The sequence below is a fragment of the Carcharodon carcharias genome, chromosome 10 (assembly GCF_017639515.1).
Source record: "Carcharodon carcharias isolate sCarCar2 chromosome 10, sCarCar2.pri, whole genome shotgun sequence".
NCBI lineage: Eukaryota > Metazoa > Chordata > Chondrichthyes > Lamniformes > Lamnidae > Carcharodon > Carcharodon carcharias.
The window spans coordinates 109,799,856-109,823,569 of NC_054476.1; the positions used below are offsets into that span (position 1 = coordinate 109,799,856).

General features: G+C 42.6%; 1 protein-coding gene across 4 annotated transcripts in view; it reads left to right on the forward strand.

Moving 5' to 3' along the window:
* LOC121282773 (SH2B adapter protein 2-like) overlaps positions 1 to 23,714 on the forward strand; it is a 145,410-nt gene that overhangs the window by 52,501 nt on the left and 69,195 nt on the right. The gene's annotated exons all lie outside the window — the stretch shown is intronic.

Here is a 23,714-nt window from a genome sequence, read left to right on the forward strand (position 1 = left end):
TTTGATCGAGGTATTCAGAATAGAATTGGATTACTACCTGCAAACCAAGAATTAGCAAGGTTATGGGGATAAGGCAAGGGAGTGAGACTGGAATGCTCTTTCGGAGAGTCAGTGTAGTCTCGATGGGCCAAATGGCCACCTCCTTCACTAAAGATACTGTGATACCCCTAATACATTAATAGCCTCTTTAAGCTGTCAATCAATGTACTCAGAACAACCTGTTGAAACTCTTGAAAGTGTTTGAAACTCAGCCAAGCATTCATAATGAATAGCTCTTTGGGAGAAGTCAATAAAGAACTCTACTGATGCTGCTTGAACAGATGGTACACTGGCTGACCTATCAATCAAATCAGTCCAGCATGGGTTTTATTAGTAACAATCATTGATAGCTGCAGCCAGTGTATTTTTTTTACAGTTTAAAGAACAGGAGATTTTTTAAAAATCATGTCATGACAGTTGAACCTTTTCACCCTTCAAGAGCATTTATGTCTACTTTATAACGTCATGACTCTTGCACTGTGGGTTAAGGCCCTGCAACATCCAAAAATGGGGTCTGTTTGAACTCAGCACTGCTCATTTCCCCCTACTTGCAAAAATGCGATATATTGGAAATGGGAGTGGGATTTCACATCCTGGTCCTGCCTACCATTTTCAAAGGTCCACGGAGTCTTCCCGACTCTGTGAAAATCTGGCCTTTACACTCGCACTCTTACACACACAACACAAACACACATACACAGTCAGACCACAGGCAGACACACACACATTCACACACACACGTATTCAGAGACATATATGCATACACAGACACTTGAACACACCCACACACAAATGCAGACAAATTACCCCTGAGCTTTCTAAATTCCAGGGGGTACAACATTAGTTTGTGCATCTCTCCTCATAACTTAACCCTTGGAGTCCGAGGTATCATTCCAGTAAACCTACCAAATTTATCATTTAATGTAGATTTCCTCCTAAAATCAATCACCTCACATTTATCTGCATTAAATGTAATTTATTGGCCAAGGTCCTCCTGAAGTTCCTTATGCTCTTCTCAATGGTTCTTCATACTCCAATTTGCAACTTTTGCAAGTTGGGCCCTGCAGTGATTGAAGGTATAGCTTTTCCTACTGTCTATTAGGGGGGTCACATGATTGTTCTGATGAATGAGCCCTAAATGCAGGTAATCAGGGAGGGATGGAGCTTTCTAGTTGTGGACCTTGTTCAAGCATGTCGCTCCTAAAAGAGTTCGGTAATAAAGTTACCTGTTTCAAGTAGAAACCTGTCCGGTACATCAAGTCATTACATTTGGCAACGAGGATGGGTTAGCTCCAACTCTGCCCCTCGCCTTGTGAATGTGAGTACATCAGTTTTTAAGGAAAAAGAAAAGTCGACTCACCAGTCATGCCACTCTTCGGCAGAATCGACTCTTATGGTGCGTCTACGGAAGACTGGAGCCAGTATGTAGACGGCCTTGGTTTTTATTTCGTGGCGAATGAAATAACCTCAGAGGAGAAGCAGAAAACAATTCTTTTAAGCGTCTGCGGGAGCAAGACATAGAACCTCATTCGCAGTCTGACAACCCTGAATGTGCCCAATTCTAAATCTTTTAATGAATTGGTAGACCTTGTGAAGATACATTTTCAGCTGAAGCCATCAGTAATAATGCAGAGGTTTAAGTTTAACTCCAGAGTAAGGGCCCCGGGACAGTCCATTGCAACTTGTACAGTGAAGTTGAAGCAGTTGACTGAGCACTGCAACTTCAGAGACACACTCAATGATATGTCGCAGGACCGGTTAGCTTGTGGTGTTCGGCACTGTTTACTTGCAGAAGTTAACATCGATTTGAAGTGCGCATGGAAATAGCACTAGCCGTGGAAAGTGTTGCAAGGGACTAGCAGCTTTACAGAATGTGCAACATGGCGCCGCTCTTGGGAACCGACCACTGAGCATGGCGCGAAAACCAGAGAGAGAGCCGCGAAACGGGAGACAGTCTCTGCCGCTCGAAAAATGAAGAGGCCTAGTGGAAGCATTTCAGCAGCTCTCAAGTTAATCTGTTACAGATGTATGGGTAACCATGTATCACGCATCTGCAGATTCAAGGAGGCAGGATACCATTACTGCCTCAAGAAACGGCACATAATAAAGCAATGCAGGGCAAAATCAAGATAGCCCATAAGACAGCAGACCAAGATGATTGAAGTGAATAATACAACTTATATGAAGCTGCTGATACCGATGTCTATTTCCTGTACGTTGTCAAAGCAGTGAAAACTGAACCAATAACCGTCACCATTCAAGTGAATGGGAGGCCTCGAGTCATGGAAGTAGATATGGGAGCCTCAAAAACAGTGGTGGGAGAACACACAATTAAAAACCCAAACTAAGGTACCCAGCCACTGAATCTGGAGCAAAAGCGGCTCAACTGGAGACTCAATCATGTAAAGAGCATTGCCACAGTACTGTCCGATAGGCAACAGACAGCCCAGCTTCCAGTGATCGTAGTGACGGTGAAGGACCTAGTCTTCTGGGCCAAGACTGATTACAAAAAATTAAGTTCAATGCTCTGAAATATTTCAGGAGTTCCTGAGCTGTTAACGAAACATGACAGTATATTTTAGAATGAGTTAGGAGAATTGAAGGACTTTCACGTGCTGCAAGAATCCCTCAGGTCAGAGTTCGTTCCACTAGAAAATCATAAAGAGAAACAAAATGAATTCAGTGCCACTCTAAACAAACTGAAGAAACAGTTGGCAGAGAAGACTCAACAATGTTCAATGTTCCAGGAGGAAGCCAAGGGATACAAGGAGACTGAAGAGCTGAAGAATCAGCTGATTGAAACAAAAGAAGCATTAGAAGGAAAAGTCATGGAACTTTCCAAGATGTGAGTGGATAATGAACCATGGGTAGCTCAACTACTGAGCTGAACCAAGTTAAGATTTCACCAGAGAGAAATTTGGCTGACCGAGAAACCAAAATGAAGGACGAGACAAACAGAAAAAGAAGACAGAAATCAAATCCAAAAGGCTAATTGGCTATGACTCCAGAACCCTTTCTGCAGCTGAGAAAGTGTTATTCACAACTTGAAAAGGAAGGTTTACCAGTAATATTTGGAGTGAAGAAATTCCACCAGTTTCTGCATGGATGATATTTCCCCATTGTGTCAGACCATAAACCATTAATGGGTTTATTCAGTGAGGATAAAGCTATTCTTCCAATAGCCTCAGCAAGAATTCAATATTGGGCTTTGATATTCTATGCTTATGAGTATACCTTTATGCACCGTCCTGGCTTGCATATTGCATCTGTGGATGCACTCAGTCGTCTTCCATAACCAGATAGCATTGTACATGCTTCAGTGCCACAGGACAATGTGCTTGTACTGAATTTCCTGGATTCTTCACCTGTGAGTGCGAAGCAAATATGGAACTGGACAAACAGAGATCCAATTTTGTCAGACGTCTGAGACCTGGTACTGCAATAGTGGTCGAATTCACCAATGTCTGAAGAGATAAGGCCATTCCGTACCCATAAAACAGAGTTAAGTTGTCAAGATGGAATCTTGGTGTGGGGATCAAGAGTCGTCCCTTTGCAAGGAAGTGAACCACTCTTGACAGAACTTCACAGTGTCTATCCAGGCATATCGAAAATGAAAATGCTTGCACAAAACTGTGTCTGGTGGCCAGGCATAGACAGCAACATTGAAAGCATGGTCAAGCACTGTCTCCATTATCAGCAACAGCAGAAGTTGCCCATTTCAGCTCCACTGCATCCATGGGAGTTGCCTGGTTGACTCTGGGTTAGAAATCATATTGATTATGCAGGACCATTTTTAGGTACCATGTTTTTATTGATCATCGCGCATTCTAAGTGGATGGATGGGTATGAAGCCAGATCACCGACATCATGTACAACTATTGAAAAACTGCGCCAATGTTTGCATCTACATGGCATACTAGAAGTCATTGTTTCGGATAACAGTAGTCTTTACCAGCACAGAGTTTCAGAGATTCATGAGCTAAAATGGAATCAGACATATTAAAACAGCACCATATCATCTCTCATCAAATGGGTTGGCTGAAAGAAGGATGCAAACTTTCAAATCAGGAACGAAGAGGTTATCCGAAGGTACTCTAAAAACTCGACTTCCCATTTTCTTTTCAATTATCATACGACTCCTCATTCAACTACTGGTTCAACGCCGTATGAATTATTAATGGAACACTACCTACTTACAAGGTTAAGTCTGGTGTTTCCAACCTTAGAGAGGAAGGTAGAGAAGAATCAGAGTAATCAAAAATTGAACCACAATATTCATAGGTAAGCTCGAAGATTTACTGTAGGAGATACAGTTCTCGTGCGGAATTTTGGAAATGGAGCTAGTTGGGTTCCTGGTATAATTGTCTCTGAAACCGGTCCATTGTCATTCCAAGTGAAAGTTGAAGATTGAATTTTTTGAAAACATGTGTATCATCTAATGACAGGAGAGACATTCCAACAACCAGCTATCCCACCTGTAATTAATGTCAAACCATTAATCCCTATCAGCTAACTCCACCTCACTCCCTGACATCATCTGAGACTGAGATTCATAGCAACCTTGATGTCATATTTGACTCTACACTGAACTTTTGGCCACATACCTGCCTACATCTCACCTAGATCGCCTATACCCATCACTGTAACATCACCTGACTTTCAGTTCATCTGCTGCTGAAATCCTCTTCCATGCCTCCATTACCTCTAGGTTTAACTATTTCAATGCATTTCTAGCCAATCTCTATTAGCTCAAGCCCATCCAAAACTTTGCTGCCTGTATCCTAACTTGCTCTAAGTCCTGATCATCCATTACTCCTGTGTTCGCTGACCTAGATATGCTCCTGGTCAAGTAATACCTCAATTTCAAAATTATCACCCTCATTTTTAAGTCCCTCCATGGCCTCATTCCCCCAATCTCTCTAATCTCCTCCAGTACTACAACTCTCCCAGATCTCTGTGCTCCTCCAATTCTAACCATTTGAGCATCCTTGATTTTAATTACTTTGCTTTCGATTGGCTTTCGTGCTTTCAGTTGCCTATCCTCTTAAGCTCTGTTATTAATAGAAGAAGCAAAAGTGACATGAAGAGTCTGGTGAAGGCAGGTTGAATGGAGGCATTCAAAAGGAAATTAGACTGTTATCTGAAAAGGAAGGAGCTGCAAAGTTGCTGGGAGAAGACGTGGAAATGGCATTAGGCGAGTTGGTCATTCGGAGAGCCGGTGCAGACATGATGGGCTGAATGGCCTCTTGCTAACCCTAACCCTAACGTTCCCTAAACTTCTCTGCCTCTCTCTTTACCCTTAAGTTGCTCCTTAAAACCTACCTCTCTGACCAAGTTTTTGATCATCTCCTTATGTGTCTGTGTTATATTTTGTTTAATAATGCTCCTGTGAAGTTTTATTACATTAAAAGTGCGATATAAATATAAATTGTTATTGAAGCCACTTTGATAGCTTTGACTGGTCTTTTAAAAGCTGTGAAGAATCAGCTGTAATTGATCTTGAAGAAAATGAGATAAAAACAGAAAATGCTGGAGAAATTCAACAGGTCCAGCAGTACCTGTGGAAGAAACAGAGTTAATGTTTTAGGATGATGACTTTTCATCAGAACTTTCGCTCGCTCGCTCACTCACCCACCCACTCATTCATTGAGAGACATGAGACCTTTAAAAACTTACCTGAATACATTAGCTAATTTCATAAAAAGGGGGTGTGTCCTCCATTCACCTGTCATCTTCTACACTCAATAGACTTGCCCTGGAGAGTCTGCGCTGGCCCATTTCTGCTGCAACTGGGAAGTATCAGCTGAAAATGGGCAATATAGTCAGAATGCAGTAAACTTCTCCGGCAGAGGCAATGCGCTCAGCATTCCCACTGACCGGGAGATCTGGGCCATTAACTTTGTTTGTTTTTCCACAGATGCTGTCTGACCTGCTGAGTATTTCTAACATTTTCTATTTTTATCCCCCCAAATTTCCAGCATCCTCGGTATTTTGCTTTTGTATTAGTATTGAAGAAAATGAGCCTTCACATGACATTAGAACCAGGAATATCCTGTGGAGTTTTTTTTTGCGGCAATTCATTTCTTGATGGCAAACACTGAAGAAAGATTGCTTTAATGTCTACTGTCAGAAACCATCAACTTATCTCAGTCCATTTCCTGCCTTGCATTTGTGTAAAGTAGGAGGCCACTTCATTTAATCAATTGGTTCTAGAAGGCTCCAGCCTTATCATCTAACCAATTGGGCTTTAGTCACATCCCCCAAGTGATCTAAATGGTTCTAACATCCTGCAGCCCAATATTCCCGATGGTCTGATTGGTTGATGCAGACAATTCAATTGCTAGAAAGCTAACTTTTCTGAAGAAGTTAAAGTAAATTGACAAAAACATTGATGCTCAAAAAGTTGGCATAGAAATAGTATCAAGAATCCTATCAGCTGTGGATTGAAGTTCCTTTAGTAGAGAACAAGACCAATTATGTATTGGAGCCCAGCCTCCCTGTAAGAATGCTTTGGTTTGACTGTAATTGCCAATGACAGCAGGCATTCCACCCTCTTGCTTTCCCAAAGCTGCTCTGACTTTCTTTGCCCACAAAGACCTTGTACATTGTTACGTGCGCAGGCCCACAGTAGCTTGGTATTCTTCAGAACAAAACCGCTGTTCACAGCAGCCCCATTGACTGCAGAATTCAGATTCTTCAGCATGAATGCTAAGATTGGGCTTTTGTGAAAATCTAGCTGAGTGAACAGTGCTTCCTTTGTTCACCTAGTTTGGGACAATTCAGAAACCCAGGCAATGGTGTGCACAATCTTCTGTCCCCCATCCAGTGCTCTTGATAGCTACCACCATTTTGTTTGCTCGCACAGTGGAAAATTAACAGGAGTTTTTTTTTTTACACAGAAGTTATGTAATTTTTCTTAGGACATTATGACTCTTTGCTTGTATTGATTTCATTTACTGCGCAGAAAATGACAAATTACCACGGCTACAAATAACCTTTTTTGGTTCAGTAGCTATAGTGATGTACAGGGAGGCAGGCTCTCTCTGAGTTAGATACTCTGAGCATTATACAATCTAAAAAGGTTATTAAGGCCCTGAAACTAATTTACTCATTAGTATACACTCATAATAAGCACAATAACAACAAATTTCATTTATTTAACCCCTTTAACTTAAAAAAATCAACCTGAGCACCTTGCCAGTTAGGGCTCAGATCTGAGCAGCAGTCAGATGGGTGAGGGTGGTCTATGAATTGTTGATAAAAGGTAGGAGCAGGGTTGAGGGACCAAATGGGCAACTACTGCTCCTTTTCTTACATTCTTATAGAGGTTTTTAAAGGTGGGGAGAGAAGTTACCAGGTGACAGGTTTAGTGCAAGAGTTTGAGTGCAGAATGGAGGGAGTAGAGTAGATATATGAAGAATCGAAGCATAGGACCAGAAGAGATTGCGGACGGAGTGAGGCCATGGATGGATTTTAAGACTAGGATGAAGGTTTTGAAACAAGTGCATAGAGTTCAGTGAGAATCAGTGTCAACGATGAGTTCATGTGCATGTCAAGATTAAGTCAAGTAGTTGCACCAAAATAACATAGATTCACAGAAATTTACAGCACAGGAGATTGTTTGGTCCATTGACCCCAATATTAACTTGGAGGTGGGGAAGGAATGGGAGACTGTTTTGCAGCTGGGAAGCACAGGAGAATGCGTTTGCCCCAAGCCCTGACAAATTTACATCTTTTGTTTCCATTTCCCAGCTGTAGTCAGCCAGATTGCAAGGCTGGCTGGCTGTCAGGAGGGAAGGTTTTTAGCAGCAAGCTGAGGAACAGAGCGGAGGGACACAGATTATAGTTGCAGGGGGCATGGATCGATTGGAGGGTTGGAGATATCAGAGGCCTGAGACACATCGGGGTGTGTTTCTGGGAGGATAGGTGGGGGTGTGGTTGTTGGAGACACATTGGAGATGGAGGTGTGCTGGTGGAAATGAAAAGGTTGAGGGAGATGGAACTTGCAGTGCAGAGGTGGTGGAAATGAGAAGGGTGAACTCAATGAGAGATTGTGACTCCAGGGGTCATGGCCTTCAATCGTGGGGAAGGAGCAAAGTAGGTAAGCAGGCACTTACCTGCTACATCCAGCAATCTTCACCTCCCTTTAACTGCCAGTTTCTCAATGTCTGGGCGATCTGGAGAATAGGGATTAGATCTCAGCCTTATTATAACATTTAAACAATGAACACACCTCACGGGAATGGATTAGCTGCCTGTCTTTATTAAAACTGGAAATAGAAAGGTTGAGGCCAGGTTTGAAACTTTAAACATTTTTACACCACCCCTGCCCCAAACCCACCCATAAAGTTCTGCAGATTATCCTGTGCCAGTGCTGTGATGGAGCTATCAGCTGAATCACATTCATTTCCTTGCTCCAAAGCTATTTTGTATTTCTCTTTTTCAGATATTAATCCACTTCTCCCTTAAAAGCAGTTCTGGATTCTGCTTCCCCCACTGCTCCTGGTCAGATGTTTCTGGCCTAACAGCACTCTGTGTTAAAATATAAATATTTTCTATACACTCCCTTTCTTGCTTTGATAATCATCTAAATTGATGTCCTCGAATCAGTGACCAATAGAAATAGTTTTTCCTGATTTACCTCATACCTCTATCAAATTGAGAATTCTAGAAGAATCAAAGAATTTTATAGTATTGAGGAGGTCATTCCGCCCATCATTCCTTTGTGACTCTTTGAAAGATCTATCCAGTTAGGCTGCTCCACTGCTCTTTCCCCTTAATCCTGCAAATTTATCCCCTTCAAGTATATAATGAATTCCCTTTTGAGTGTTACTGTTGAATCTGCTTCCATTTCAAACTCTTCGTTCCAGATCACAACTTACATAATGTCACCTCTATCGTTTTGCCAACTGTCTTTAAATCTGTATCCTTTGGTTGCTGACTGTGCTGCCACCAGAGAGTTTCTCCTTATTTACTCTGTGAATAGAAACAAAGACAGTTTCTCCTTATTTATTCTGTGAATAGAAACAAAGACAGTTTCTCCTTATTTACTCTGTGAATAGAAACAATGTGCAGAGGTATGGGGAAAAGGCAAGCCCAATGGCATGAGGTCATAATGCTCATTTGGAGAGCCGGTGCAGACACGATAGGCCGAATGGCCTCCTGTGCCGTTAAAATTCTGTGATACTCAGTGAAAAGCACTTCAGAATTTTGAACGCTATTAAACTTCCTCTTAATCTTATTCTAACCAGCTTAATCCCAGTTTCTGTAGTGTCTCCATTTGACTGAAGTCCCACATCCCTGGTACTATTCTAGTAAATGACCCATTTACTGACCCCTCTTTATCTTCTTGACATCATTCCTGAACTGTTAATTGAACACAAGATTCCTGCTGGAACCTAACAAGTGGTTTACAATGATTTAACATAACTTTGTTTCTATTCAATGGCTTTCTTTATGGTACCAACGATCCTGTATTCTTTTTAACTTCCTTCTCAACTTGTTCTGTATTTATACTGTTTCTGCACCTCTTTTGAAATTGTACCATTTGGTTATATTGCCTGTCTTTGTTTGCTCTACCAAAATGTATCACTTCACACATCTCATCATTGAATTACATCTGCCATGCATCTTTCCATTTCACCGATCTTTTTAAAAATTCTTTCATGAGATGTGACCGTCACTACCAGCATTTGTTACATTCCTAATTGCCCTTAAGGTGGTGGTGAGCTGCCATCTTGAAACACAGCAGTCCATGTGGTGTATGTACACCCACAGTGCTGTAAGGGAGGGAGTTCCAGGATTTTGAACCAGCAACAGTGAAGGAACGGTGATATATTTCCAAGTCAGGATGGTGAGTGGCTTGGAGGGGAACTTGCAGGTGGTGGTGTTCCCATCCATCTGCTGCCCTTGTCCTTCTAGGTGGTAGAGGTCATGGGTTTGGAAGGTGCTGTCTAAGGAGCCTCTGCAGGTGGCTGCACTGCATCTTATGGATAATACAGACTGCTGCCATTGTGTATCAGTGGTGGGCAAGGTGAATATTTGAATTGGTGGATGGGGTGCTAATCAACTGGGCTGCTTTGTCCTGGGTGGTGTCAAGCTTCTTGAGTGTTGTTGGAGCTGCACTCATCCAGACAAGTGAGTATTCCATCACATTCATAAGAACATAAGAAAAAGGAACAGGAGTTGGCCATTTGACCCCTTGAGCCCTCTTCACCATTCAGTAAGATCATGACTGATCTGAATGTGGCCTTAATTCCACTTACCTGCCTGCCTCACCCCACTCCCCCACCCCTCCATAACCCTTGACTCCCTGGCCCGTAAAACACACTTCTCTGGGGTGGCTAGAAGCTGCTACCTTCACAGGACTGCTCGCACAGCACTCTCTTCAAGATCACATAGCCACAAACATCTCACAGCTTTCAATGTTTCCTTAAATATATTTTTCCCTTTCATCTTCACCATTGCTCTTAATTTCCCAGAATCTAAAAATCTTTCATGTTTTTATGGCCACCACTTTCAGGAAAAATAAACTTAATAACTGCTTTATTTAATTTATGATCTTTGGCAATTGTAAAACTTCATTTTTTCTCTCTTTAAAATTCAATAGCTAACAATTCACTCCTCATTTATCTCCTAATACAAATTCCTATTCATGTTATATCTACTGGTATCCCATCTTACTTCGTTCATTTCCACTTCAAAAATGCCTGCTCTCTGCCTAACCCTTTGACAATTTAAACCTTGCTGTCTGACTGTCTTCAGTGTAATTAAATTAGTCACATACACACACAACATACACATAGACCCCCGAAACCTGCTTCATAGCATCCCACAGTAATATTGGAAAAAAATACATTTTCTTTATACACTTAGTCTAAGTCTGAATGTTGTCCAGGTCTGCAGATGGACACAGATTGCTTCAGTATCTGAGGAGTCACGAATGGTACTGAACATTGTGCAATCATCAGTGAACATTCCCACTTCTGACTTTATGATGGAGAGAAGGTCATTGATGAAGCAGCTGAAAACGGTTGGGTCTAGGATACTACCCTAAGGAACTCCTGCAGTGATATCCTGGGGCTGAGATGATTGGCCTCCAATAACCACAAACATCTTCACTTCTGCTAGATATGACTCCAACCAGTGGAGAATTTCCCCTTAATTCCTATTGACTTCAGTTTTGCTAGGACTCCTTGAATGCAAGGATAGTCACTCTCACCTCACTTTTCAGTTCAGCTCTTTAGTCCATGTTTGGAGCAAGGCTGTAATGAGGTCAGCATATCCTGGCAGAACCCAAACTGAGCATCAGTGAGCAGGCTATCGCTGTGTAAGTGCCACTTGATAGCAGTGTCAACGACCTCTTCCATCACTTGGCAGATGATTGACAGCAGACTGTTGAGGTAGTAATTGGCCAGACTGGATTTGTCCTGCTTTTCATGGACAGGACTTACCTGGGCAATTTTCCACATAGTTAGATAGATGTTGAAGCTGCATTGTAGCTGGAACAGCTTGGCTAGGGTAGTTCTGGAGCACAAGTCCTCAGTACTACTGGAATGTTGTCAGGGCCCATTCAGTGCCTTTAGCTATTTGTTGATATTGTTGAATTGGCTGAAGACTGGTATGTGATAAGAACGTCCCTTGTTGTTATTAATATGTAGAAATCTATCGATCTCAGTCTTGAACATGGTCAACAACTGAGCATCCACAGCTCCCTGGAGCAGAGAATTCCAAAGATTCACTACCCTCTGAGTGAAGAAAGTCCTCCACATCTCAGTCCTAAGCGACCTGCCCCTTATTCTGAGACTGTGCCCCCTGGTTCTCCCCTGCCATGGATTCCCCATCCAAGGGAGACAACCTTTCTGCAACTACCCTGTCGAGCCATGTAAGAATTTTGACATCAGTCGTCTCAATTTCTCTGCTCCTCTCACCCACTCTAACCTGTCTCTCTCTGAACTTGCTGCACTCCGTTCTCTCAGGTCCAACCCTAACATTGTCATCAAACCCGCTGACAAGGGTGGTGCTGTGGTTGTCTGGCGCACTGACCTCTACCTCACGGAGGCTGAGCATCAACTCGCAGACACTTCCTCCTACCTGTCCATGGACCACAACCCCACCACTGAACATCAAGCCATTGTTTCCAGGACTGTGACTGACCTCATCTCCTCTGGAGATCTTCCTCCCACAGCTTCCAACCTGATAGTTGCCCAACCTCGGATGGCCTGCTTCTACCTCCTTCCCAAAATCCACAAACAGGACTGTCCCGGCAGACCAATCGTATCAGCCTGTTCCTGCCCCACGGAACTCATTTCTCTCTATCTTGACTCCATTCTCTCTCCCCTTGTCCAGTCCCTTCCCACCTACATCCGTGATTCCTCTGACACCCTACATCATATCGACAATTTCCAGTTCCCTGGCCCCAACCGCCTCCTCTTCACCATGGACGTCCAATCCCTCTACACCTCCATCCCCCACCGGGATGGTCTGACGGCCCTTAGCTTCTTCCTCGGACAGAGGCCCGAACAATCCCCATCCACCACTACTCTCCTCCGTCTGGCAGAACTTGTTCTCTCACTAAACAATTTCTCCTAAAACTCCTCTCACTTCCTCCAAATAAAAGGTGTGGCTATGGGTACCCACATGGGTCCCAGTTATGCCTGTCTCTTTATGGGGTATGTGGAACATTCCTTGTTCCAGTCCTACTCCGGCCCCCTTCCACAACTCTTTCTCCAGTACATCGATGATTGCTTCATGCTCTCGTCTGGACCTGGAAAAATTTATTAATTTTGCTTCTAATTTCCACCCCTCCATCATTTTCACATGGTCCATCTCTGACACTTCCCTTCCCTTCCTTGACCACTCTGTCTCAATTTCTGGTGATAGACTATCCACCAAGCCTACCGACTTCCACAGCTACCTCGACTACAGCTCCTCACGCCTCCGTTGCATCTGTTCTGATGATGCCACTTTCAAAAACAGTTCCTCTGACATGTCTTCCTTCTTCCTTGACCGAAGTTTTCCACCCACGGTGGTTGACAGGGCCCTCAACCGTGTCCGGCCCATCTCCCGCGCATCCGCCCTCACACCTTGCTCTCCCTCCCAGAACCATGATAGGGTCCCCCTTGTCCTCACTTATCACCTCACCAGCCTCCGCATTCAAAGGATCATCCTCTGCCATTTCCGCCAACTCCAGCATGATGCCACCACCAAACACATCTTCCCTTCACCCCCCCCCCCCCCCACCCCCCGGGCCTCCCCGGCGGCATTCCGCAAGCATCATTCCCTCTGGGTCACCCTGGTCCACTCCTCCATCACCCCTTACACCTCAACACCCTCCCACGGCACCTTCCCATGCAACTGCAGAAGGTGCAACACCTGCCCCTTACTTCCCCTCTCCTCACCATCCAAGGGCCCAAACACTCCTTTCAAGTGAAGCAGCATTTCACTTGCACTTCCCTCAATTTAGTCTACTGCATTCGCTGCTCCCAATGCAGTCTCCTCTACATTGGAAAGACCAAACACAGACTGGGCGACTGCTTTGCGGAACACCTTCAGTTTGTCCGCAAGCATTACCCAGACCTCCCTGTCGCTTGCCATTTCAACAATCCACCCTGCTCTCATGCCCACATGTCCATCCTTGGCCTGCTGCATTGTTCCAGTGAAGCTCAACGCAAACTGGAGGAACAGCACCTCATCTTCCGACTAGGCACTTTACAGCCTTCCGGACTGAATATTGAGTTCAACAATCTTAGATCATGAACTCTCTCCTCCACCCCCTGCCCCTTTCTGATCCCCCTTTTTTCCAAATATTTATGTAGATTTTTCTTTTCTCACCTATTTCCATTATTTTTAAATGTATTTCCATCCATTGTTTTATCTCTGCCTTTCAACCTATTTTGATCCCTTCCCCCAACCCCACCCCCACTAGGGCTATCTGTCCCTTTATTATCACATTCCTTAGATAATATCACCAGCTTCAACACCTCTTTGTCCTTTTGTCTATGACATCTTTTGGTTATCTCCACCTATCACTGGCCCTCTATCCAGCTCTACCTGTCCCACCCCCCCTTAAACCAGCTTATATTTCGCCTCTTTCTATTTTTCTTTAGTTCTGTTGAAGAGTCATACGGACTCGAAACGTTAACTGTGTTCCTCTCCGCAGATGCTGTCAGACCTGCTAAGTTTTTCCAGGTATTTTTGTTTTTGTTAAGAATTGTGTATGTTTGAATAAGATCACCTCTCATTCTTCTAAACTCCGGAGAATAAAGGCCCAGTCTATCTAACCTTTCCTCATAGGACAATCCCTCTGTCCCAGGAATTAGTTTGGTAAATCTTTGTTGCATTCCCTCTATGGCAAGTATAATTTTCCTTAGGTAAGGAGACTAAAACTGCACACAATACTCCAGATGCGATCTCACCAAGGCTCTATATAATTGCAGTAAGGCATCTTTACTCCTATACTCAAATCGTCTTCTAATAAAGGCCAACATATCATTTGCTTTCTTAATTGCTTGCTGAAACTGCATATTAGCTTTCAGTGACTCATGAACAAGAACACCCAAGATCCTTTGAAGTTCAACACTTTCCAGTCTCTCACTATTTAAAAAATATTCTGTATTTCTGTTTTTCCTACCAAAGTGGTTAATCTCACATTTCTCCACACTGTATTCCATCTGCCAGATTTTTGCCCACTTGTTCAGCCTCTCCAAATCCCCTTGAAGCATCTTTACATCCTCCTCACAACTCACACTTCTACCTAGTTTTGTGTCATCTGCAAACTTGGAAACATTTATTTAATGCCCACGTCCAAATCATTGATATAGATTGTGAATAGCTGGGGCCAAGGAACTCATTCTTGCAGTGCTCCACTAGTCACAACCTGCCAACCTGAAAATGACTCTCTGTTTTTTGTCCCTTAATCAGTTCTCAATCCATGCAAGTATATTCCCCCAAAATCCAAGTGCTGTAATTTTGTTTATGAACTACTTGTGTGGGACTTTATCAAAAGTTTTCTGAAATCTAAATGTACCACATCCACTAGTTCCCTCTTGTCTATTCTCCTAGCTACATCCTCAAAAAACTCTAACAGGTTTGTCAAACATGATTTCCTTTTCATAAATCCATGTTGACTCTGCCCAATCCTGCCATTATTTTCTAAGCATCCTGTTATCACATCCCTTATAATAGATTCCAGCATTTTCCCTACAGGCTAATGCGTGATGTCAGGCTAACAGGTTTGTAGTTCCCCATTTTCTCTCTCTCTCCTTTCTTAAATAGTGGGGTTACATTTGCCACCTTCCAAACTGTAGAAACCATTCCAGAATCCATAGAATTTTGAAAGATGACCAGCAATGCATCTATTATCTCTACAGCCACCTCTTTTAACACTCTGGGATGTATATCATCAGGTCCAGAGGATTTAGCAACTTTAAGAGCCATTAATTTCTCTTGTACTTTTTTTTTACTGATATTAATATTTTGCAATTCCTCATTTGTATTAGTCCCCTGGTTCTCCATTACTCCTGGGAGTTTTTTTAGTATTTTCCCCCATGAAGGCAGACACAAGGTATGTGTTTTGTTTCTCTGTCATTTCCTTATTCCATTATAAACTCTCCTGACTCCACTTGTAATGGATCATATTTGTTTTTACTAACTGTTTCCTTTTTACATAACTTCAGAGGCTTTCTCAGTCTGTTTTTATGTCTTTCGCTAGTTTACTCTCATATTCTATTTTCCCTTTTTCAATCTTTCTATTGGTCCTTCTTTGCAGAATTCTAAATTGCCCCAATCCCCAGGCTTACCATTTTTTGGCAACTTTATACTTCTCTTTGATCTAATTCAATCCTTGATTTCTTTCGTTAACCACGGTTGGAACATTTTCCTTGCTAAACATTCTTGGAATATATTTTTGTTGTAAACCCATTCACAAATGGATGTGGCAGGACTACAGAACTTTGATCTGATCCGTTGGTTGTGGGATTGATTATGGTGCTTCTGCTGTTTGGCATGCAAGTAGTTCTGTGTTGTAGCTTCAGGTTGGCACCTCATTTTTAGATGTGCCTGGTGCTGCTCCTGGCATGCCCTACTGCACTCCTCTTTGTTTTCTTCTGAAGTCTGTTACTGTCGTCTTCATTGTTTGCTACATTTCCAAGTTTTTGAAATGATTTCATTTCAAACTATGAAATTATGCCCCATACACCCAAGTCCACATCATTAATATGTATCAAAGAGAGCAGTGGTCTTAATGCCTACCCTGGAATCACCACTCTTTCATACTTGCCTCCAATGTGAAAAACAACCATTCACCATTACTCTCTACTTTCTATAACTTGGCCAATTTCATATTCAGGGGCTTTTATTTTGTCAACAAGTCCATTTTTTGGGACTTTATTAAAGTCCATTTTTAAAGTCCATGTACACAACATCAACCACACTACCCTGATCAACTATCTCCCTTACTTTATCAAAGAACTCAATCAAGTTGGTTAAACACAATTTGTCTGACAAATCTGTGCTAGCTGCCATTTAGTGGGTTCAGAGCATTCCAAAGAAAATTGAAGTGTGACGTAATAGGAAAGAAAGTAAGTGATTGGTTGGTGAGCATTCTCCTTTTTTCATTTAAACTAGGGAATTTTAACTGGTGTAAGTATTACATCAATTGAAATAATAAGAATATAAGCACAAGCAGGACTAGGGTCATTAATTAAAAATTAAGAAAATAATTAATTAGTTAATTAAAACACAAAGATGGCAGGGTAAGTGATGTGCTGTAGCTGTAGTATGTGGATGCTGTGGGAGCCACAGCAACCACATCTCCAGTAAGTGTCTGCAGCTTGCGGAACTTGGGTTCAGAGTTAATGAGCTGGAGTCTGAGCATCGGACACAGCGATGCCTCAGGGAGGGGCAAGTTACCTGGACACTTTATCAGGAGGCAGTCACAGCCCTTATGCTAGGGTCTTCCGATTTGTTCCATGGTCAGAGACTGGAGGATGTGACTGTGAGTGAGGTAGGTATGAGGATTGAGAAAGTAGAACTGGAGAAGCCTCAGCCCTTCCAACTGTCCATCAAGTTAGAGGTTCTTGCAGCTTTATGGATGAGAGCAAGGTGCATGAGCAAATTGACCATGGTGCAGGGAACCATTGAAATGTGGGCGTAAGTAGGAATGTTGTGGTAGTAGGGGATCACATAGCCAAGAGGATAGACACAGTCCTCTGCAGCTGAGACCATGAGTCTAGGCAGTTGTGTTGCCTGCCTGGTGCTGGGGCTCAGAACATCAGCTCAGAGCAGGAGAGGAACTTGCAGTAGGAGGGAGAGGATCTAGTTGTTGTGGTTTACATGGGTACCAATGACACAGGTAGGAAAAGGAAGAGGATCTGCTTAGGGGTTATGAGCAGCTAGAGGCTAAATTAAAAAGCAGAACCAAAAAGGAATACTATCTGAGCCACAAGCAAATCGGCAAAGGGAAAGTAAGATTAGAGAACTGAATGCATGGCTCACAGTCTGGTGTGGGAGAAATAGGTTTCGATTCTTGGGCGCTGGCACCAGTACAGGGTAAAGTGGGAACTGTTTGGTTGGGACGGTCTTCACCTGAACCGTGGCGGGACCAGTATTCTGGCAAGTCATGTAACTAGGGTGATAAAGAGGACTTTAGACTAAATAGTGGGGGGCAAGGGATCAAGAAAGGAAAGATCTGATAATATAAAGAGAAAGGGCAACACTTTTAAACGACTCCTCTGTGTCTATTTTTAAGAAGAATAAGGGGATGCACAGAGAGGAGACTGCACCAGAATGAGACATAGACTGAATGTGAAGTTGGGAATTTGGTTCACATAGAAATTCAATGCAGAAGGGAAAAGAGAAGTTCCTTTTTCCAGCCTCCAGTAGCTGTAAAGACACAAGTTACGTAACAGAAATAGAGAATATCGTAGCGGCAGCAGGGTGTAGCGACATGTGTAATGACAACCTGAATGCAGCAGGAAGAGACAGAGCATACAAACTTAACAGTACACCAGCAGATAAGGCCAAAGTTTGCAAGAATGGTAAAAGGACAGAATTAAAAGTTCTGTATCTAAATACGAGCAGCATTCTTAACAAAACAGATGACTCAATAGCACAAAAAAAATATATATATGACCTGATAGCCATTTCAGTGATGTGGTTGTTTTTAATTTGTTCGTGGGATGTGGGCGTCGCTGGCTAAGCCAGCATTTATTGCCCATCCCTAATTGCCCTTGTTTAGAGGGCATTTTGAAGAGTCAACCACATTGCTGTGGGTCTGGAGTCACATGTAGGCCAGACCAAGTAAGGGCGGCAGATTTCCTTCCCTAAAGGACATTAGTGAACCAGATGGGTTTTTAAGACAATCGGCAATGGTTTCATGGTCATCATTAGATTTTTAATTCCAGGTTTTTTTTATTGAATTCACTTCCACCATCTGCCATGGTGGGATCGAACGTGAGTCCCCAGAGCATTACCCTGGGTCTTTGGATTACCAGTCCAGTGACAATATCACAATGTCACTGCCTCCTCCATAAAGATAACCTAGGCTGAGACCTTAATATTCAATGGTATTTAACATTTTGGAAGGGTAGAAAGCTGTGAAAAGGTGGTGGGTAGTTCTGGAGGATTTTAATCTTTATATATATTGGATGACTCAGATTTGCAAAGGTAGCCTGGTGTGAGTTCCTAGAGTGTACTCAGGACAATTTCTTAGAGCAGTATGTTCTAGTGCCAACCAGGCAGCAAGCTATTTTAGACGTGGTAATGCGCAATGAGACAGGATTAATTAATAACCTCATAGTAAGGGAGCCTCTAGGTAACAGTGATCATAACATGAGAGAATTTTACATATAGTTTGAGAGTGAGAAGATTGGGTCTAAGACTAGTGTCTTAAACTTGAAAAAGGAAGTTACAAGAGTATGAGAACAGAGTTAGCAAAAGTGAACTGGGAAAATAGGTTAACAAATAGGGCAGTAGAGAAACAATGGCAGACGTTTAAGAAAACTCTCAGAAAAGATATATTCCACTGAGAAAGTAAGACTCTATGAGAAGGATGTACCATCCATAGCTAACTAAGAAAGTTAAGGATAGTATAACATTGAAAGAAAAAACATACAGTACTGCAAAGATTGCAGATAGGTCAGAAGATTGAAGAGATGTTAGAGATTAGCAAAGAATGACAAAAAATGAGAGAAATTAGACATTGAGAGAAAGCTAGCTAGAAATATAAAAACAGTTGGTAAGAGTTTCTACAAGTATTTAAAAAGAAAAGTAACTAAAGTGAGTGCTGCTCCTTCAGAAGATGAGACTTGGGAATTAATAATGGAAAACAAGGAATTGATGGAAACATTGAACAGGTATTTTGTGTCTGCCTTCACTGTAGAAAAATCAAGAGATAAAAGAGAGGGAGGAACTTAAAACAATCACAATGACTAGGGAAAAGGTACTTGGAAAACTATTAGAATGAAAGGTTGACAAGTCCCCTGGACCTGATGGCCTTCATGCTAGGGTCTTAAAAGAAATGGCTACAGAAATTGTATATGCATTGTTGTGATCTTCCAAAATTCCTAGATTCTGGAAAGGTCCCAGCAGATTGGCAAATTGCTAATGTAGCACCTCTCCTCAAGAAAAGAGGGAGACAGAAAGCAGGAAACAATAGGCCAGTTAGCCTAACATCTGTCATAATCCATTATTAAGCAGGTAATAGCAGGACATTCATAATGGGATCAAGCAGAGTCAACATGGTTTTGTGAAAGGGAAATCATGGTTAACTAATTTATTGGAATTCCTTGAGGAAGCAACAAGCAAGGTGGATAAAGGGGAACCTGCAGATGTGATGTATTCAGATTTCCAAAAGACATTCAATGAGGTGCCACATCAAAGGTTACCATACAAAATAAGGGCTCATGGGGCAGAATATTGAGCTCGATGGATGGGTGCGTACCCAACTCGGTCGAGCTTAAAATGACACGCGATGATGTTGGGCGAGCGTCCTGATGTCATCGTGTAGTCCTCTGATATTTTGTTCGGCAGGTGCACACCAGGGTCGGCAGTGTGCCCGCCGACAATTAAAAGGCCTATTAAGGCCATGAAAAAAGTTATTAATTTCAAATTTACGCCGCTTGTCCAACTTTACAGGTGAAAATACCAAGCGGCCTTTGCACTTTATAGGAAACCTCATCCATGGACAGGATTAAGTTTCTAAAGCAAATAAAATTAAAATAAAAGTTTCACACTTGAATCAAAAACATGTCCCTGCTCATGTGACAGAGTCATGAGGGGACATGTTTTATTACATTTTTATTCTCTTCATTATTTTTTTTTTAAACAGCGCTTCATCCCCCTGAGGCAGCTCTGTGCCTCAGGAAGATTGAAGTGCTCTTTCGTGCGCATGTACGAAGTTCGCACTAGGTCCGCTCGCCCTCCTCCTCCTGCCTGCACAGGCAGTGCTGAGCGCTGCCACTCGGGTTCCACACTAGGTTGGTCTTAATTGGCCTGCCTGCGTAAAATCATGGTGCGGTGCTGCTCGCGGGAGTGGTCAGCTTCCTGACCGCTGCTGAGCACTCCTGCCAAGGGCAAAATTCTGCCCATGGTGTAGAGGGTAACATATTAGCATGAATAGAAAACTGGTTCGCTAACAGGAAGCAGAGAGCATGGATAAATGGGTCATTTATGGATAGGCAGGCCGTTAATAGTGGAGTGTCTCCGGGATCAGTGCTTGGTCCTCAAGTACATACAATTCATGTCAATGACTTGGATGAAGGGATCACATATATGGTAGATAAATGTGCTAATGACACAAAGATAGTTAGGAAAGTAAGGTGTCAGGAGGACGTAAAGAGTCTACAAAGGGATTTAGATGGGTTAAGTGAGTGGGCAAAGATTTGGCAGATGGAGTATGATGCAGGAAAATGTGAACTTGTCCACTTTGGCAGGCAGAATAGCAAAACACTATAATGTTTGAATGGAGAGAGACTGCAGAACTCTTTGGTACAGAGGGATCTGGGTGTCCTGGCACATGAATAACAAAACGTTGTTACACGGGTGCAGCAAGTGATTAAGAAGACAATTGGAATGTAGGTGTTAATTGCAAGAGGAACTGAGTATAAAAGTAGGGAAGTGTTGCTACAGCTGTACAGGGCCTTAGTTAGACCTCATCTGGGTACTGTGTCCAGTTCTAGTCTCTTTATTTAAGAAAGCATGTAATTACATTAGAAGCTGTTCAGAGAAGGTTCACTTGATTGATTCCTGGGATGAAGGACTTATGAAGAAAGGTTGAGCAGGTTTGGCCTACACCCACTGGAGTTTAGAAGAATGAGAGGCGATCTTATTGAAATATATAAGATCCTGAGGGCACTTGACAGGGTGGGTTCTGAGAGGATGCTCCCCCTTGTGGGGGATCTAGAACAAGGGAAATCGTTTAAAAAAAACAGGAGTCTCCCACTTAAGTCCGAGATAAGAAGAATTTTTTTCTCTCAGGGTCATTAGTCTTTGGAACTCTCTTCCTCAGAAAAAGGTGGATGCTGGGTCATTGAATACATTTAATGCTGTGTTATATATATTTTTGATTGACAAGGTTGTGGAGGGCAGATAGGGAAGTAGAGTTGAGAGCACAACAGGATCAGCCATGATCTTATTGAATGGCAAACAGGCTCAAAGAGCTGAATGGCCTACTTCTGCTCCTAATTCTTATGTTTTTATCTTCTTGTTTGTTCTTATATTCATTTTCTCTACTCCCTCCTCATTTACTGTTACATTGACAACATCCTTTTCTCCAATGAAGACGGATGCAAAGTATTCATTTAGCAAAATACTACGAACGCTGGAAATAAGAAATAAAAAGAAAAAATATTGGAGAAAACTCAACTGGCCAGGCAGCACCTGTGGAGGGAAACAGAGTTAATGTTTCAAGTTAATGAATTTTATCAGAACCGAAGAAAGATAGAAATTAAGAGTTTTTAAACCAATGGAGGGGGAGGGGTTAGGAATAACAAAGGAGAAGGTCTGTAATAGGGTGGAGGGCAGGAGAGATTAAATAACAAAAGATTTCATGATGTAAAAGCTGATGAGAGTGTGAATGGGGATAGTAAAGAAATAAAGTAAATAAATAAAGTTTATTTTAGTCTTATCAACTTCTCATACTTCCAAAGATTCGAGTATCTGAACTCTCATGGCCCTCTGCTCCTCAACTCCTTTTAAAGTTTTACCATTTAATTCACATTTCCTCTCTCTATTCTTTCTCACAAGATGAATCCCCTTACATTTCTCCAGATTAAAATTCATCTGCCATTAATCTGCCTGAACTACTAACTTATTCCTGACTTTCTTGAGGTCCACTTCATCTAACCATCTCTCTATTTTTGTCACTAAAAACAAGTGCAAAATACTGCAGGTGCTGAAAATCTGAAAGTAAAACAGAAAATGCTGAAAATACTCAGCAGGTCTGGAAGCATCTGTGAAGTGAGAAACATGGTTCACGTTTCAGGTCAAGGTTTTTTCTTCAGAAGAGTTTTAGTTCTGAAAAAAGGGCCTTGACCTGAAATTTTAGCTCTGGCTCAGACCTTCTGTAGAGTGGTAATCACCTTTCCACTTATTCAATTCGGGTGGTGCTGCCACATTTCTCCAGACTTCCAACCTGGGCCTGGTGAAAGACATGCAGTGCAGCAGCTTCCTGAGTCCTTCCAGTGCAGGGCAGCAATGTTGGGGGAAGTGAAGCCACCTCCCCTGCCGTAAATCGGGTAAGTTTAAAGATTCCAGCCAGTTCGACAAGAGAGAGGTAAGTGTGTAAGGTAAGTGGATAGGATGGATCAGGGTGGAGTTGGGTGGTCAGGGGGCTGGTTGGGTGGTAGTCATGGAGGTGTGGTGGATAGTTGGGATGTGGGGGTGTAGTCAGGAGGGTGGGGAGGTGGTCAGTGGTAGGAGGTCGATATGGTGGTTAGGGGTGGAGGGTTGGGTGGGTAGTTGGGGGTGTGGGAGGTGGGGTGGTCAAGGTGGTGGGAGGTGGTTGGGAGGTGAGTTAGAAGTGGTTTTAATCCATCTAAGTTTTCCTGGGTGACTATTCTGGTAAGAGGGTCAGAACCATCCGAAGTCTCTTATTTAATTTGGAGTATCGGATGGTTCCGGGTGCAGGGTAATTGCACAATGGAAGCTTAAACTTCCTGGGCAATTCCTGTGCAGTCTTTGTGTGGGGACTTCCATGGGGTGCACCAGCGCATTTCCTGGGGCACATGCACGGTATGACCCCTGAAAACTGTCTCTACAGATGCTGCCAGACCTGCTGAGTATTTCCAGCATTCTGATTTTATTCCCTATTTTTGTGCTGTTTGCAATTTTGATACACCTCTATACCCAAATCCAGGTTGTTTTTATGTACATTGTGAAGAACAATGGTCCTAGCACTGACCCCTGGGGATATCACCAGTTACTTGCCTCCAGTTTGAAAATTAGGTATTAATCATTGCCTGTCCATTAACCAGCTTCCTCACCATGCTGCCACATTCCCTTTAATACCTTATTATTATTATTTATTATCTGATTGGAATAATGAATCTATGCAGGAAAAACCTAACAGTTCTGTAATAATTAACCCAGTGCAGCAACAGGAAGAGAGGCAGGAGATTTTACAACAGCAGTTTGCATAGCCCCCAAATGATAGTTCTGTAACAAGGTCACTGATT